This window comes from Rhipicephalus microplus, chromosome 7, assembly GCF_043290135.1.
Source record: "Rhipicephalus microplus isolate Deutch F79 chromosome 7, USDA_Rmic, whole genome shotgun sequence".
NCBI classification, from domain to species: domain Eukaryota; kingdom Metazoa; phylum Arthropoda; class Arachnida; order Ixodida; family Ixodidae; genus Rhipicephalus; species Rhipicephalus microplus.
Window position 1 is genome coordinate 139,807,332 of NC_134706.1, and position 15,590 is coordinate 139,822,921.

A 15,590-nucleotide genomic window follows, 5' to 3' on the forward strand; every position below is an offset into this window, starting at 1 on the left:
CCGCTACCCACGCCTTCAGTCTCCCAACGCTCGGGGCCGGGGCAAAGCGCCATTAGCTCCTTTACCCGCTGCTCGAGCTTGGTCCGTCCTTCCCGTTCTTTTCGAAGGTCGCCCTTAATTTGCTCTAATAGGCTGGCGGTAGCCTCCTTACGCTCACGCGACTCTCCGAGCTAATCTTGGAGTTCTGTTCTCTGCTCCCGTTCCGCCCTAAGCTCTCCCTAAAGCCCCTCGATGCTAGCCTCCCTGCGCTGCACGGCCCTCGCACAGCCTGTACACTAAGCTCGCCTTCTGCGCGTCCGCCAAACTCGTGAATGCTGTCTCGTTCAAGTAGCACCAGCGCTTGCATTCTTCGCACTGCACTAGCTCACTTTCGCCCGTGGTTTTCCTAGCCTCCTTAGCCATCGCCCGCCCGACCATCGGACCGAGCGCCCGACAGACCTAAGTTCAACCATAATCTCACTATCCAGCCGCCTCCACTAACTCTCCTACCTCAACAACTGTTTGAAGCTGCCGTTTACACCGCACGCAGACGTGTTTAAATTCACTAGTAGCTTCTCAAAATGTCCACTTCGTGTTCGTACAACTAACCGGGCGCACCAAACTTCTTCAAAACAGCCGCCTACCCCGTTCACGTGGTCAACGTCACTGCAACGTTGCCCGTGTTCACACGCACATTAGTACTCGCAACGCAAGTTATTGATTAGGAGAGAGAAAAAAAAAGTAATGGTGTTCACAAACACAATTAAATAAAAGAAAACTTATCTCTCGTTGCGCGCTGCTCATGCACCAACCGACCTGCTCGACCTTGCAGGCTTGCACCAAGCCAGAGAAGGCCAAGCACCACCTGTTTCCTGTTGCTGTTATGGCGCCTTCCTAATCAACTTTTTCGTATCTCCATTTTCAACTCTCAGGCATTCCTAGCCCTGTTGTACATCACATTGAGAAATATATATGCACAGGGGTAAATATATACACTGGTTATTAAAATATTTATCACCATGTGGCAGATCAAACATCGATAATTTGATCGAGAGGCCAGGACTCTAGCCCACCAGACATCTGAAGGTAATCGAAACGCCGCTGCATCCTGCTTGTAGTACAGTGTACTGCATGGATTTCTGCGATCTGTGTAGGAAGGCTAATATGTGTTGCTTTTACGTACGGAGACCGCTGTCTTTGCGCCCGAGAACAGTGAAAATGAGAAGCGAGCCGCGCAAACGCCGGCAAGATAACCCAGCAACGTCTTCTCCTCCTGTGTCTTCGTTTGACGGTTTTCCACCTTTCTCGATGGGCACCCACCAGCAAGTGCAACTTTATCTCCTCCTTTGTCTCACTCTGGTTCAATATTCGCCGTGCTTCGAAACATCGCATTCGTTTCGTCTGTGTATAGAGACGCCCAGAAAGACGCGAGCACGGCTCATACTATGCAACAACAGAAAGCCCCTTTATTCGCCACTGCTTCCCTGCTATATACCTCACGTGAGGTCTCGGCGCCATCCATTGGAAGATAACATAGCACTCAGCGTCCACTACAGTCTGCACCTTCAGCTCGTGCAACGCGCACCACATTGCATTTGCTTCGTTCGTACATGTTCGCACCCCGCCATCGGAGGTGTTTCTGGAGGCTCGTGTGTGCTCTGCAGTGTGCAATAACGCAGTTTTAATTTTTTTTTTTCCTGTATCGCGAGAGGCAATTCCTTGCAGCAAACCCCACAAGACTGCACGCATCATGCGTTGTTGCATTCGTGCTTGAATAACCTACGACAAACCCCAGTAGTTAAAATCTTGTTTTTTTTTTTTTTTTTTTTTTTAGGAGAAATGCGCAAGTGCGACCGTGCAGACAACAGTTGGTGCAGGCTATCTCGAGCGGACGTGCCCATGGTGGTCTGAAAAACACATCTGTTTATTGCATTTGTTTTGTTTTTCAGATACACGAATTGCTACCTATGGATGCTTGTCTGCAAGCACATGTAACTAAAGAGGTGCTAAATAGGATGGCTTGCTTCAGCGTGTTTAAAATGTCATTGCATTGCAACCGCATCAGATCGTTTGCACAAAACATAGAACACATTAGAATGGACTACCAACTCTTGCAACTTTTTGCTACTGTAAATTGTACTTGTGTTTTGCTATTGAAAAACTGAACACTGCTATTGCTTAATGGAATGGTCATGCAGGACAAAAAGTCATCGCAAAGATACCTCACACTTACGGCCTATGACTCCTAGAATATCACAATTCTTCATAGAGGTCTGGCGAGGTCCCAGAGAAACAGAAGCTCGCCAAAATTGTGGCAATATGAAAACCAAGTGGGAAAGCCGACAAGGGGCATCTATTTCCGGCCCGTCGCCCCACAAGTAGCATTGGTGAGCTTACGAAGCAAATTATCCACAGACTGTTGACATGGTTGCTATACCAACTTCCTCAAGAATTGTATGAGTTCTGCTGAAGGAGGTTGCTATCAATACAATGTCCGCGCTCATCTTTTCACTTCAGAAAACCTATGCGCTGGCCGCATCTTAGAAGCCGTCTTCGTGTACATAAAAGCAGCATATGACTCGGCCTTTCACCATGCCGTTCTCGCAGACATGGTTAGCCCTTCTCTGTGGACAATCACTGCTCTATGTGCGGTCTCAGAGATTCCTGAGGGTTGTGATCGACAGAAATTTGTCCTAGTCACCTCATCTCAAGAAACTTTGTGGGAGATTAGCTAAAGCTTTCGAAATCTTCATATTCATGTTGGGAGAATGATGTGCATGCGCATCCTACTAAGTGGAACTACTTGAGAAAGCATATTAATTGAAGGTACACTGATCTATTCCCTATGGGTTTCTTACAGGTTGTTATCACCAAACAATAGTACTTTGCAAACCACATGGAACCACCGCCTGCAAATTCGGCCAGGCATCGCAAAGGGTTCATCATCCTCGGGAACTGTTGCAGAAGCAGGATAGCTTCAGCTAGATGTCATTTATAATGCAGCATTTCCTCATTGCGAGGGCTCTAACAGTTCCAAGAGGTCGTGCAAGTGTTGTGTAAGCAGTTGTCTGCACATGACTTTTCGGCATCAACATCCAAAGTGGCTATTGTTGTCAAGCCATGGCAGCATCGGTTTAAGTATAGTTAATCAACATGGCTCACTAATGATGAATTCCACTGGTAGATCTCGAGCAGCCTCGGAAATTCTGGAGCGAGCACTCTGATTGTGCCAAGCCTGATCAGCGAGTGGGGTACGTGAATGGCCCGCGTGAGGTCGCACTAGAAGTTGTTTACACATATGTACTAAACCGGTACCAGAAACCATCTCCTTCTCTACGTTTCCAAGGCCACTGTGTCGCCGCTGCAAACCGTGGAGTTTGACTGCAGTGTAATTCTACCACGCAGACATGGAAAGCAGGGGTACCGCTTTCCTATTTTAGAAATGTGAACAACTGCACAGGGTAACTACACAACGCCTCAAAAAAATGCTGAAGTATATCTAGCTGCGCGACTGCACCAGAAATGATGGCACCACATTTTCAGAGTTCCGGTGAAATAAGTGTCTGCAAGACGGAGCACGCTGGATTCTTTGTCGCAAGGTATCCTCCAAATCTGCCAGTGGAAACTTGCTCCGAATCTACCAGCGATATGCAGATTCTCGGCTTGCTCCCACTTGACGAGTGGAATTCGCCATAAGATGAGGTAACAAATGCACCCTGGTTTCTTTGTCTAAATGTTCTCATTCCATATTCAAGGAGACTCCTTTTTTAGTAAAAACTGACTTTCAATCAGTTTGTAAACTTTGATTTTCACTAAAAACAGAAACTACCACACTGAAGAAAAGTAACCTCACAGAACTCAGCCTAATTACAGCTTGACAGAGCCCCAGCCATGCAGAGGTGGTGAAAGCAGGGTACAGCTCTCAAATTTTGCTTCACAAGAAAATGTAAGTGCACATACATGTCTATTTAGACAATTTTTCACACTCAGATTTGTACCACAATGTACAAAGTGTACGCACATATGTCGTGAGGTTAAAAGATGTATGCAATGAAAAAAAAAATTCTATGCAGAAAGGGATATAGAAAATGCATCTTACTACAAGTACACAATGTTCTGACTAACACAAATAGAAACAGTAAGTGTTTTGAAACATTTATATCACAGAAGGCATATTAAATTTTTTATGTGTTCTTCTCTGTTTTCATTTTTTTGTTCGAAATTAATTAGCTATTTTTAGCAGGTCCTAGTAACAGTATGTGGATATGGGACACATACATGTCCCACATTGGCCCCACATATTGTATGGTTTTAACAAGTGTGGAAGAATCTGGGTGTTGATGACCGAAGGCATAGAAAGCATTGATTTGCAGAAGGTCCACAAGACAGTAAAAGGTATGATTTGCAAACCTCTTGTAAGAGCATTGTACTTTGTAACTATGTAGATGTGATATCCTAACAATTTCATGTTGTTTGAAAATAGGTGCAGCATGTACTAGGAAGGAAGCATTTATATCCGCTGGTGTTTTGCAACATCTTTTCCTAGTCCTCACCCCTCAGTGCACTGCTAAAATCTAGATTAATCTGTACCAACTCGCTGAAGTTTCGATTATTTTGAAGCATTTGTAATTGCTCACTTTATTTTTCTCTAACAAGCTCAGTTTTGAATAATAGTTGCTTTACTTTCATTCTATACCAGCATTTATACAGCCGGCCCAGGAATCGGTGCTGTCTGTCTGTTTCTCGTTACTACAGTGGTGCCGTCATCGAAAGGCTTTGGTGAACCCCAGCTCTGACAGTCTTCTTGAGGGCCGTTGTGCCGCTTTCTCGCTGCCGGAGCCCACCAAGCGGCCATCCTGGCAAGTATCGATCCCACCAGCAGCGGTCAGCGTCCAGGCCTTCATTGTGCTGTCGCGGAACTTGTCCGGTGACACTATTTCGCGCAAGCCATGCACACAAGCTCTTCATGCCTATGGACAGTGTACATGCCTCCTCGATACTTGGCAACCTGTCGGCGCCTCAAGCACCATTCGTGAACGACGTCCAGGCCTCCTCCGCGGCTCAACACCGCTTCATTGACGCCACAGTGCCAGTTCACGACACATCACATGGGTTCCGCTCGTCTGGGAAGATTGTTGGCATTTCCAATGGTATGAATCCCATGTCCTCGATTCTGACCAATGCTTTGTTTTCAAGGGATGTCATGCATGCGTACTTGGTCATTAATTCTACCACCATGAGGACTATAGTTGCTGTATCCTACGCAAATGCTGGCCCTGTCTCTCTAAACAGATTATCGGACGGCACCGCAGAGCTGCAGCACACCATAGCTTATCTCTGCATCACGACTAATGCTTTAATAGCATCGAGTTCGAAACTGTCATTAGCTGCCTTGCCAATATTGTACGCACTCAGTGCCATGTTGGCTGCGTTCTTGAGGCCAGCCCACCCAAGAACTGCAGAAAGCTCTGGCGTTCTCTCACGGGGCTCTCACGGGGCTCTCACGGGGTTCTCACGGGGCTCTCAGCTTAGCTGCTTGCCGTCGGCACACTCTGGGTTCTCGCCTGCGGCTTCACGATCGTCAGCTGTCTGGGCAGTGCAGAGGTTTCGTAGCTTCCAGGACGACGTCTTTGGTTGGATAGAATATGTCAACTTGCTCGGCATCCTCCACGCCTGGCCGGAGCATCGCAAATGGTTCATTGCCATCGACCACCTCCATGATGCTGCCAAAGCGTGGCATGCCAACGAATGCATCTCACAATAATCCTGCAAAGAATGGTGTGCGAAACCGACAAGTGTTTTTCGACCTCTTCTTAATGCTTGCAACCACTTTCTTGCCGTCCAAGTGTCTACCACTTACGAAAGCTGCGAGGCAGACAATTTTAATGGTGCAGCCCTTGAAGGCACCGATGTGCCCTCAAGCCCACGTGAATACTCTACAAGACAGCTCGCGGAAGCGCGGGCTGCACTTCGCTGCCAGTCTCCGCCTCTGCACCTTCCTCACGTAATCACATCACGAAGCAAAGTCAATGCCACTACTCATCCAGCGCAGTTGGAGGAGCAAGCTCCTGATTTGTCGTCGCAGGAACGCGTGCAGTTGCCGGCTCCAGTCGTGCATGGAAAGTCTCCAGTGCAGGCACCGGAAAAACCTATTGCTTCCATTGCCAAGCTCCTCGACCCGCTGGAGTGCATCATCTCCAATGTGCCACTGTTTAGCAAGAAGGTTCTCGGAGACCAGTGCACTAATGTTGCGACAACGCTAATTGACCGATCTGTTGATGAGCCATCTTTTTCAAAAATGCCTAGGTGGGCCTCTCACTCGATGCACCCAGTGTGACCCAAGGAGTGCCTCCACATCTTTTGGACGACAATGAAGAAAAATACGATCTCTGTGATTAGCGTCAAGAATGTGCCTGAAAAAAAAAAAATTGTGAGTTTCCTTAGAGCCACGGAAGATATTTTTCGATGAAAGACCTGACTGTCCGGATACCAACAATGATCCGGATGCAAACAGATTTCAGGAATACTTGAGACAGACACACCGAGGAAACATGCCAACCAAGTTGACTGTTCAGATGTGGATCCGTCACTTTCCTCTTGGCATGTTACTTAGCCGATGCCTGCAGCCTGATCGGTGGTCGACAGATGGTGTAATGTTGCTGAGTGGCCGAGGTCAACCGCCTTCAGACAGCCAATATCGCGCCCCAGAATGTCTGGGGGCTAGGCAAAGCGAGTCATGGCCTTCACTGGACCAACCATCAGGATACATTAAGTTCGGTTTGCCAGAAACAACATTGGCACCTCATCCAACCAAGTCGCTGCGCGACCGCGACAGACCGGCATATCAAAGTCAACACTACCCTTCAGAGGTGATTTTGCAGCTGGCCTTTCCCAGTCACAGCGTGGCCAAGTGTAAGGAAGCAAGAGCGGCGCTCCGGCACTTGCGCGAGTTTGGCTACCGAGAAGAGGAAAAATAGGAAGTCAGATTAACAGCCGGCCGGCAGGAAAGCATTGTCTCTTTGTCTCATTTCTCTACTACAGTAGACTCTCTATAATTCAAACTCTCATAATTCATACTTCTAGTTAATACAGACAGAAGTAAATTTTTTGGTTGGCCCTTACTCTTTCAGTGTATTTAAAAGCTTCTTAATTCAAACTTCTTCATTAGATCAATTCATACTTTCTGCAGGTTCACACAAGAAAAAAATCTGCTTTCCCATTAGTATTTAAAAAATTGTGTGCCTAAGTAATCCTAACATTCTAAAAATAACAGGCCGCGGGATCGAATCCCGGCTGCGGCGGCTGCATTTCCGATGGAGGCGGAAATGTAGGCTCGTGTGCTCAGATTTGGGTGCGCGTTAAAAAACCCCAGGTGGTCGAAATTTCCGGAGCCCTCCACTACGGCGTCTCTCTCAATCATGTGGTGGTTTTTGGACGTTAAACCCCACATATCAATCAATCAAATCAGTCTAAAAATAAAAATAAGCACCTGAGACCTTCAATGAAAAAGGCTTTGCAAACAAATGTTTGAAATGGAGCACACACATTGTAAACCGTGATGCTTATCAACTCGTATGGAGGGCTTTCCCTGAAAGCACATACCTATAGCAGTGAGGTAGTTGGCAATTTACGATTTCTTTAAAAGGTCCGATCAGTGGTAAATGGCCAATAAATTGTGCACTTTACACCTCTGCTTTCTGTGTACTGTATGCAGTTAAAGATTAAAAACACTTAAAAAATTTTTAAATGTCACAAAATCAATTAGTGATAATGTGTGGGGTCACCTCACCCACAGTCATCTATCTGTGTGTGTGTGTGTGTGTGTGTGTGTGTGTGTGTGTGTGTGTGTGTGTGTGTGTGTGTGTGTGTGTGTGTGTGTGTGTGTGTGTGTGTGTGTGTGTGTGTGTGTGTGTGTGTGTATGTGTATATATACATACATACATACGTGTGTGTGTTTAAACATTGCAGATTGTAGTAGGCTGTTATTTCGTACACAACATGCCTTTTAGTGCAATTTGTCTCAATGTTCTGGCCATGGGCTGGGAATAATGGTCTTGCACAAAGTTCTCTGACAAAGGCCAGTCCCATGGTCGAAATACCCACATATTGTCACGGGGTCGTGACATGGACCAAGGGAGCAGATTCGATGTTCAGATGAAAACTGTTTATAGTGCTAAAATGTACATTGGTTCTCAAATACCTGTGTGTGTGTGCGTGTGTGTGTGTGTGTGTGTGTGCGCGTGCGCGTGTGTGTTTGTGTGTTGTCTGGTGTCTTCTCTGAATTAAGAAAAAATATTTTAATGCTGCCTTTATGATTGCTTTGCCTGTCGCAGCAGACGTCCTGAGCTGAGTAGAGGCACCACTCATGATAGGAATTCAGTTAACTACCCGGGGCTAAACTCGGGAACAAGTTCCTGTGGCATGAAGGGAAATCTACGGGGGCGGAGCTGCTGCACATGTACTCCTCTGCGAAGTAGTCCGGCTAGACCGGCTTTCCAAATAACAGTCGTGTTCGAATAATACCACAGCGTAGAACTTGCTGCGTCTGCTAACACAGCCATTTTTGAATGAAATTCGACACAAACTCCTTGGGCGAGGCGTCGAAATAGCTGGAGAGAGACGCGCACTCACCTAAAGACGAAGACACCGTTTTGACTATGAGGAGAGAGAAAGTTTTATTTTGATTTTGACTATGAGGCGCACGGAAAATGTACTACGTTTTCGGACTTGCAAAATGCGAAATTAAACTTCGTAATGCAAAAGAAATATTATCTCCTTGGTTATATCAGGGTCTCTTTATAAACAGCATCCTGTAGAAAAATAATGTTGTTCTTTATGTTTTTTGCATGCAAAACATAGACGCATTTGTGGAACTATATTCGTCAGCGGTGGCACACACCCACTTTGGTTCCGTAGCCTTCATTGCCACAAAAAGTTATCCGATTATAGGGAACATTGCAACTGTAAGTACTGTTAGACAGGCACCGCTGCCACAACTGATGTTAGGCAACCATACATTTAATACATTTATTTATGATTTGTATTGCATGGCTGCTGGCTAAGGCCCATTGCTTCACATTTTGTAATGTTTGTCTGCTACATTAATATTGCCAGCTGTAACTAACGGTATGTCTTGCTATGGGTGAACCCAGGCAAAGTTTCTCATAAAGTTATGAAAATCTATTTCACTGTTGATGAATCGATGACTGCGAATCATCTGTGGTGCATGCTCACACACCATGGGCTATGGTATGCAGATATGCATCACACATTACTGTGGGAATGTGTTTATGGCATACATTACAGCATTTCATGTTATTTGCAGTGACCCGAGGTTTTTCACCTGTTTGCAAAGTGCTTAGTTGGGTTTTCGGCAAGTTGCTGCACATTATATTTGGTCAGGTAATTGAATAAACAAATATGCAATGCTCCTAGTCCTACAGTTGGAGATTCTGGCAATGCATGAAGTTCAAAGCTGCGATTCTGAGCATTCAATGCTGGACATACTTTATTACGCAGTTCAAGGTGCAGATCTATGAAATGCCTGGCTGGTATTGCTTAGTGGGGCCAATTGGCAAAAAATATTGAATAATATTAAAATTCACCTTTTCTGATTACTTCTGCCAAATTGTTCATATTCAAGGCTGATAAGACATTTGTAATGTAATTTTTGAGCTCTAATATTTTTTAGATCTGGTTTAAAACTTTATGTGTTCTAAAATTTCGAATAGCTTTAATGCTTTTCAGGTCAAGGCAAATATCAAACTATCCGAATTCATTGTCCAAAGTATCGAAGATTTGCTCGCCGCTAGTATTTACTTAAGAAATAATCACTAGGCTACTAAGAAATGTAGTTTATTACAGGTAAATTGTTTTGCGAGTCTGGTTGATACACAGGGGCAAAAGCTTTTGTGGGTGGGCTGTGTGCATTCGGGCCATCTTTAACAGCATTCTCTCTGCTTTTGCAGATGTGTATCCGTTCCTTCTATCCATTCCTTCTATGGAGCATCGTAGAAGTCGCATGATTTGGACAGTTGCACAAGGCCATCACACCTTCACAAATGTCGCACATTTGTTAACTGTTATGCAGCTCTTAGATTGGTTGTGTGCTTGAGATTGTGACAGTGATGTGATCATGTTTACTGGCTGCTGCGTTTGATGCCTCTGGTGTTAAGCTGAGAAAGATGTTTTGGGCACAGTACCGCGGCACTTTGTAAGGGTGAATTGCTATTAGCACTGCAGCTTGCTTATTGCACTGCAATATAATGTATATTAATGGGTCATTTACAGTTTGCATATGTTAATGTGTAACTCACAGCAGGAAGATTGTGTAAGCTTTTTCTTGCTGTATCTAGCTTTTGTTTGTTTTTTGTTCTTATGTCGTGGTTTCAAATTGACGTGATCTGAAAAGAAACACCAGCCTACCTACTTGAATCTATTTTTCTTTCCTCTGTTGCTCTACCAAGGAATGTAATTGCTCCTATATGCAGTTGTATTCTCTACCACCATGAAACATTGGAGCATTTTCACATCGATGACCTTTTTTTTTGTGAGATCTTTTTTGTATGTTAGAATAATTTGGTTTTGTTGTTACATTCCAATAGCAATTGGTGCTTTTGGTATGCTTATCACAAGAATATTTTTATACCTAATTTGCATGGGATTGTGTGTTTTCCAGTGCGAGAAATTGAATGAGCTTTATTTATTTAAAGGGGCCCTGCAACACTCTTTGAGCATGGTCAGAAAATGCTGCCGATGGGTGGTAGAGGTCCCAAGAGACAATTATTTTCGTGAGGCAATGAGCTCTTTTAGTAAATTATCGATAATATAATCCATTCATTATCGATGCGCTATACCTCAATCTATATACGAGTTTCTCCATTGCTGTGCCACTACAAAACTGGCATTCATCTTACGTCGATGTGCACTTAAACCTATGGCAATGCAACGAAAAATGCTCACCTTTTGATCTCTTTTTTTAAATCACAGAGAGAGTATGTGCACGCCGAAGTTCAGTGAATCCGCAGTTGTGCCGGGACCAAATTGATGAAACACATTTAATGATTGAGGCATAACATATTGACAATGGCAGTAGTGCATGTGTGAGTAAACCATGAATTGACTTGTACAGTAAACCCAGATTATATGGAACCTAAGAAGGACTCGTAAAATATGTTCCACTTAACAGGAGCACCGTTCCCTATACTTAGAGATGAGCAGGGTTGTAAAAAACAAGGACGAAACCAATCACATTGGGGCAGTCATTTCATTCAGCAGTTCCGTTTACCAGATTTACCAGATTACCAGCAGCAGTTCCGTTTACCAGATTTGCATTTACTGAGAGTCTAGTATATTATTCAGAAACCAAATGCCTTAACAGTTATATGTAACATAACAACTCCCCCTCAACATGTGCCAGAATAATAGGTTCGTCTATTGCCTGGGCATGTGCAGATAAGTCTCCATGCGTCCTTCTTTTTCCGTCAATGCGCAACTTTGTAGTTGCTAGTCGATATTCATGGTGTCTTGATTTCATTCTTACATACGTGCTTGTATGCCCTGTCTTCAAGAATAAATATTTGCCCACTAGCTCAGCTCTTTTGTTATTCTGTGCTTGTTTTAAAGTGTGCCAGTCTTGGATTGACGTCACAAAGCTCTAACCATTGGGAAATTGTGCTACTTTTCTCTACAATTATCGAGAGGACAATCAAAGAACTTGTTCTTTTGCGAATCACTGTGCATTATTTTGCATGAAAACATTCTGTAAGATCGTCTTGCTTCTTGTACACCAACACGTTCATCAAGCCAAATAAGCAGATCCTGCACCTTTCATTGCACCATAATGGCAATGTGTGATGTTGATGGCTGATGCAAGCTCCGAAAAGCATTGCGATGATGTTTTGCATCGATTTCGGTGTTTTCATGATTGCTCTTCACTGCTCCAATTTCATGCCACCAATGACATCAAGCATGATCTTGACATAAGTGCAGCCAAAAACATCTGCACTGTCATCAGCATCAGTGAAGTTGTTTGCTATACTGCCATACCAGATTGCACTTGGGGTCACTGTTAATTAAAAATTCATTGAGACACCACTGTCCTCAGTCATGATGCAGGCTAGATCGTCACCTGGCATCAAAGCTTGTTTCATGAAAATCGTTCGTAATGTCGTTTGTGGAGGGGGGCCTCCATCTCATTTGATGCACCAGTGTTTATCTCCGTTTATTTTCATTTGTTCGAGGAGGTTAGTTGTCAAATCAGTAGCTAAGTGAGATGTGCACAAGCTGATACTTCTTAGTACTGCAAGAAAGACAAGTAAGCTATGGATAAACATCCTTTGGCCTTTTGGTGATCGCACTCGTGGCCTTCTTGTAGACAATACTGCTTTTGTCCGGCAAGCAAAGGAAAGAATCTGTCACATGCAGCAAAAAAAGCTTGGCCTTAGAAGTCTGTCCTTGTTAACTGAAATGCTGTTATGAGGCAGTAGATGTTGAAGGCTATGTTTTGGGGCCTGAAAGTCATTGTGGCGGAACAACCATATGTGTGGGCTCATTGCATTGCTTTTCAAGCAGTACTTGTGTGCAAAAAGCTAGGAACATGTGCAAAACATTTGTTGGTGCAGGTGCGCATGTTCCACTTGAGTAGGATATGGTTAGTGTAGGCGAAAGTCATTGTAAAGTGCAGCAGCAGTTTTTAATTTTTCTGGTGCTTCAATTCAGTTGCACCTTAGTGTGTCACACTGTTTTCATTGCCTTCTTGTTCTGCCTGTGTCTTTGCAGGTTCCTTGCCTTTGGAGTCTTCTGAAGTATACGATTCACTCGTTACGGTAAAAGGTGGACTGCATTCTTGCCGCCTGTGCACCTTTACGAGCAGGATAAGACGAGTAATGAGAGTGCACCTTCGCAAACACACAGGCGAGCAACCCCCTACCTTCCCGTGCCACTTGTGTCCTGCTGTGTTCAATCACGACTGCGACCTCAAGCGGCACTTGCGCTCTCACATAGGGGAACGTCCCTATTCCTGTACACACTGCACCTCATCCTTTACGCAGAGGTGCCATCTGAAAGTGCACCTGCGTACCCACACAGGAGAGCGTCCCTACTCCTGTGTCTACTGTCCTGCATCCTTCACCTCGAAGTACACCCTCACGACGCATTTGCGCGGCCACACAGGGGAGCGTCCTTTTTTCTGTGTGCACTGTGGCTCAACCTTTATGAAAAAGTACAACCTTAAGATGCACATCTCCCGTTGTCCTGCATTGAAGGAATCCTAAGGATCAGTGGTGCACAACCATATTTGTGGGGGAAATGAAGAGTGGATTGATTAAACCCATTTTTATGAAAAAAGGCAATCTCTCATATGCATAAAACTTTTCAGGGGTGAAGCTCCTCTTAGTCTGACCTCTGCATGCGTCAAGCGTAACCGACAGAAAAAGAAAACGAGAAAAAAAGGAAGGCAGTATCTTCAGAACAGTATAATAGATGGCGCTATCTTAAAGAAGCACATACAAACTGCAGTTGAGTGAGGATATTCTAAATGGATATTCTATACTCTCTTATTGGCTGCTGCATGGGCTGTGCCTGGGTACGTGGCGATTGGGGGCCTCTCTTAGTTTCCTGGATCATTGCCGTTGTTTCGGATCGTTGGTGGGTGGACATGAACAAAGCAGAGCGACGTGGCGGCTCGTGCTCGTTGGTGGGGCATGGACGAAACGTAGTGGAGGGCCCCAGCGGCTCGTGTTCGTTGCCAGACAGAGAAACATGCAGACACACTGAGAGACAGACAGATGGACGGACGGACGAATGGGTAGACAAACGCCTGGACGGACAGATGCTTCGCACCACTTATCATCATTCATTCTGTGGATATGCCGTGATTTTTTTATATGCCTTGGAAGTATAGCTTCTCATGGTATATTCGTAATTTATAAAGGTTTATTGAGAAACTCCTGAACCTCCTGTCGCATGTGGAAACTTTTTAAAACGCTTATGACATCCCACTAACATACAGACTGTAACATTTTTACCAGAAAATGTAAGAACAAAAATATTATAATTGTTGAATAACTGCTTCATATTCTTTCTCTTAGCATGACCTCTTGCGACAAAGAAAAAGGCTTTGAAAGGGCAGCACTCTTAGAGGTTTCCCACTCACAACAGTGTATCACTCGGCTTTGGTGTAATGTTAATTATTTTTTTTGCACAACTTGATGGTACTGATTGGCACTGCTGGCCGCTTAACCTCTAGTTGTCTACCTCTCACTGTAAGGGCAGTATGGCTGTGCAGGAGTTGTACTGCTATTGGCTTAAGTGGCGACTGTGGGGTCGATGTGCCGTCATCAAAAAATCTGTGTTGTTTGTGAGCAAAACTTCGTATTAAATGCAAATAAGTAAATAATGAAAAAAATCTTCAGTCTGAATGAGAAATAAACTCATCTGTGTGGCAAGCGGGTGTTTTACCATGGAAAAATATGCTTGTCACAAAAGTCGCCTATGAACATGTGCGGCGCATAGTGTTCTAAGGTACGTCATGAAAAGGTATTTTTCCACTCGCGTCAACGGTGAACATCATATAATTCGTCTCGAAGAATGGTACGCCATACAAACATATAAGCAACTAGGTCTTTGTTAGCTTGAGCTGTAGGAATACGAACCATGTAATGGAGCATCCGTGCTGCATGTCAGACCATCTTCTCTTGTTATTGCGTATATTTTTAATGACTCCCCGTAAAGGTGACCGACAGCAGAATCTGAACCACAGGACATTTCATCCAGGCACACATTAGACCGTCTGTGTACGTGGCTGGTGCTTTGCGTGCGAATTGACTGTTCGCCAGTGAAGTGTGAATCACGGAAACAACCAACGCAAACGTAAAGATGCATCGAAACTGCTCCAGAAGTTGGGACCGGCGCCCGGTAAACCTTACATAAAACATTCTGATCCCGTAATTCAACAGGGATCCCCAAGAAGAGATCCCAGCTGAACTCCCAAGAAGAGATCCATGCTGATATCTCATGACATGAGGCAGCGAACAGCGTGTCCAGAAAATCAACACCCCTGTCTTCATGAAGCTGCCGCCGACCCTTCTCGCCGACTCTCAAGGGTCATTTATAAACAGCGCCGGTGTTTAGAGACTCTGCTGCGCTCGGTTCCGAATGTAATTCACTTTAACTTGGTGCACTGCAAACTCTAATTATTGATTCTGGTCTTACTGTTTGGTCATCCATCTGTTATTGAGCATTGTCTCTACATACTGTAACTTTCCTGCATGCTTGCTTTACTGGTATCGTGAAATGTATAACTAGTCCACCTTTCTTTAAATGCATTATTAAATCTCTTGCCCTTCGTATCAAAAAAGATCTGCACTCCGTTATACCGGCGATTGGTGCAAGCCATACATCAGAGGCCCAACCCCGTGCCATGACTTGGAAGGAGCTTGTGCTTCGGTCCCGAGTTGTGAAAGTGCCAACGCGTGTGGTATTGCATAATAGAATCGTAGGTAAATCTCGCCATGTGTCAAAGCATGTGAATTGTTCAAGTAGTGGGTGGCTGCCCACCCATTACAAAGAGTGAATGTGCGCATGGCACCATGTGGATGCATAATGGTTAC

The 15,590-nt window shown here is 44.6% G+C and overlaps 1 long non-coding RNA gene across 3 annotated transcripts; it reads left to right on the forward strand.

Moving 5' to 3' along the window:
* Positions 1–540: 540 nt before the first annotated feature.
* LOC119180287 (uncharacterized) lies at positions 541–13,783 on the forward strand. Of its 3 annotated transcripts, none has more exons than XR_012885069.1 (4): positions 541–1,065; positions 2,840–3,925; positions 4,735–5,129; positions 9,948–13,783. It is a non-coding gene; the product is annotated as an uncharacterized LOC119180287 (long non-coding RNA). The 3 variants fall into 3 exon arrangements; XR_012885070.1 differs by having other exon boundaries at positions 544–3,681; positions 3,802–3,925; XR_012885068.1 differs by having other exon boundaries at positions 544–3,925.
* The last annotated feature ends 1,807 nt before the right edge of the window (positions 13,784–15,590 follow it).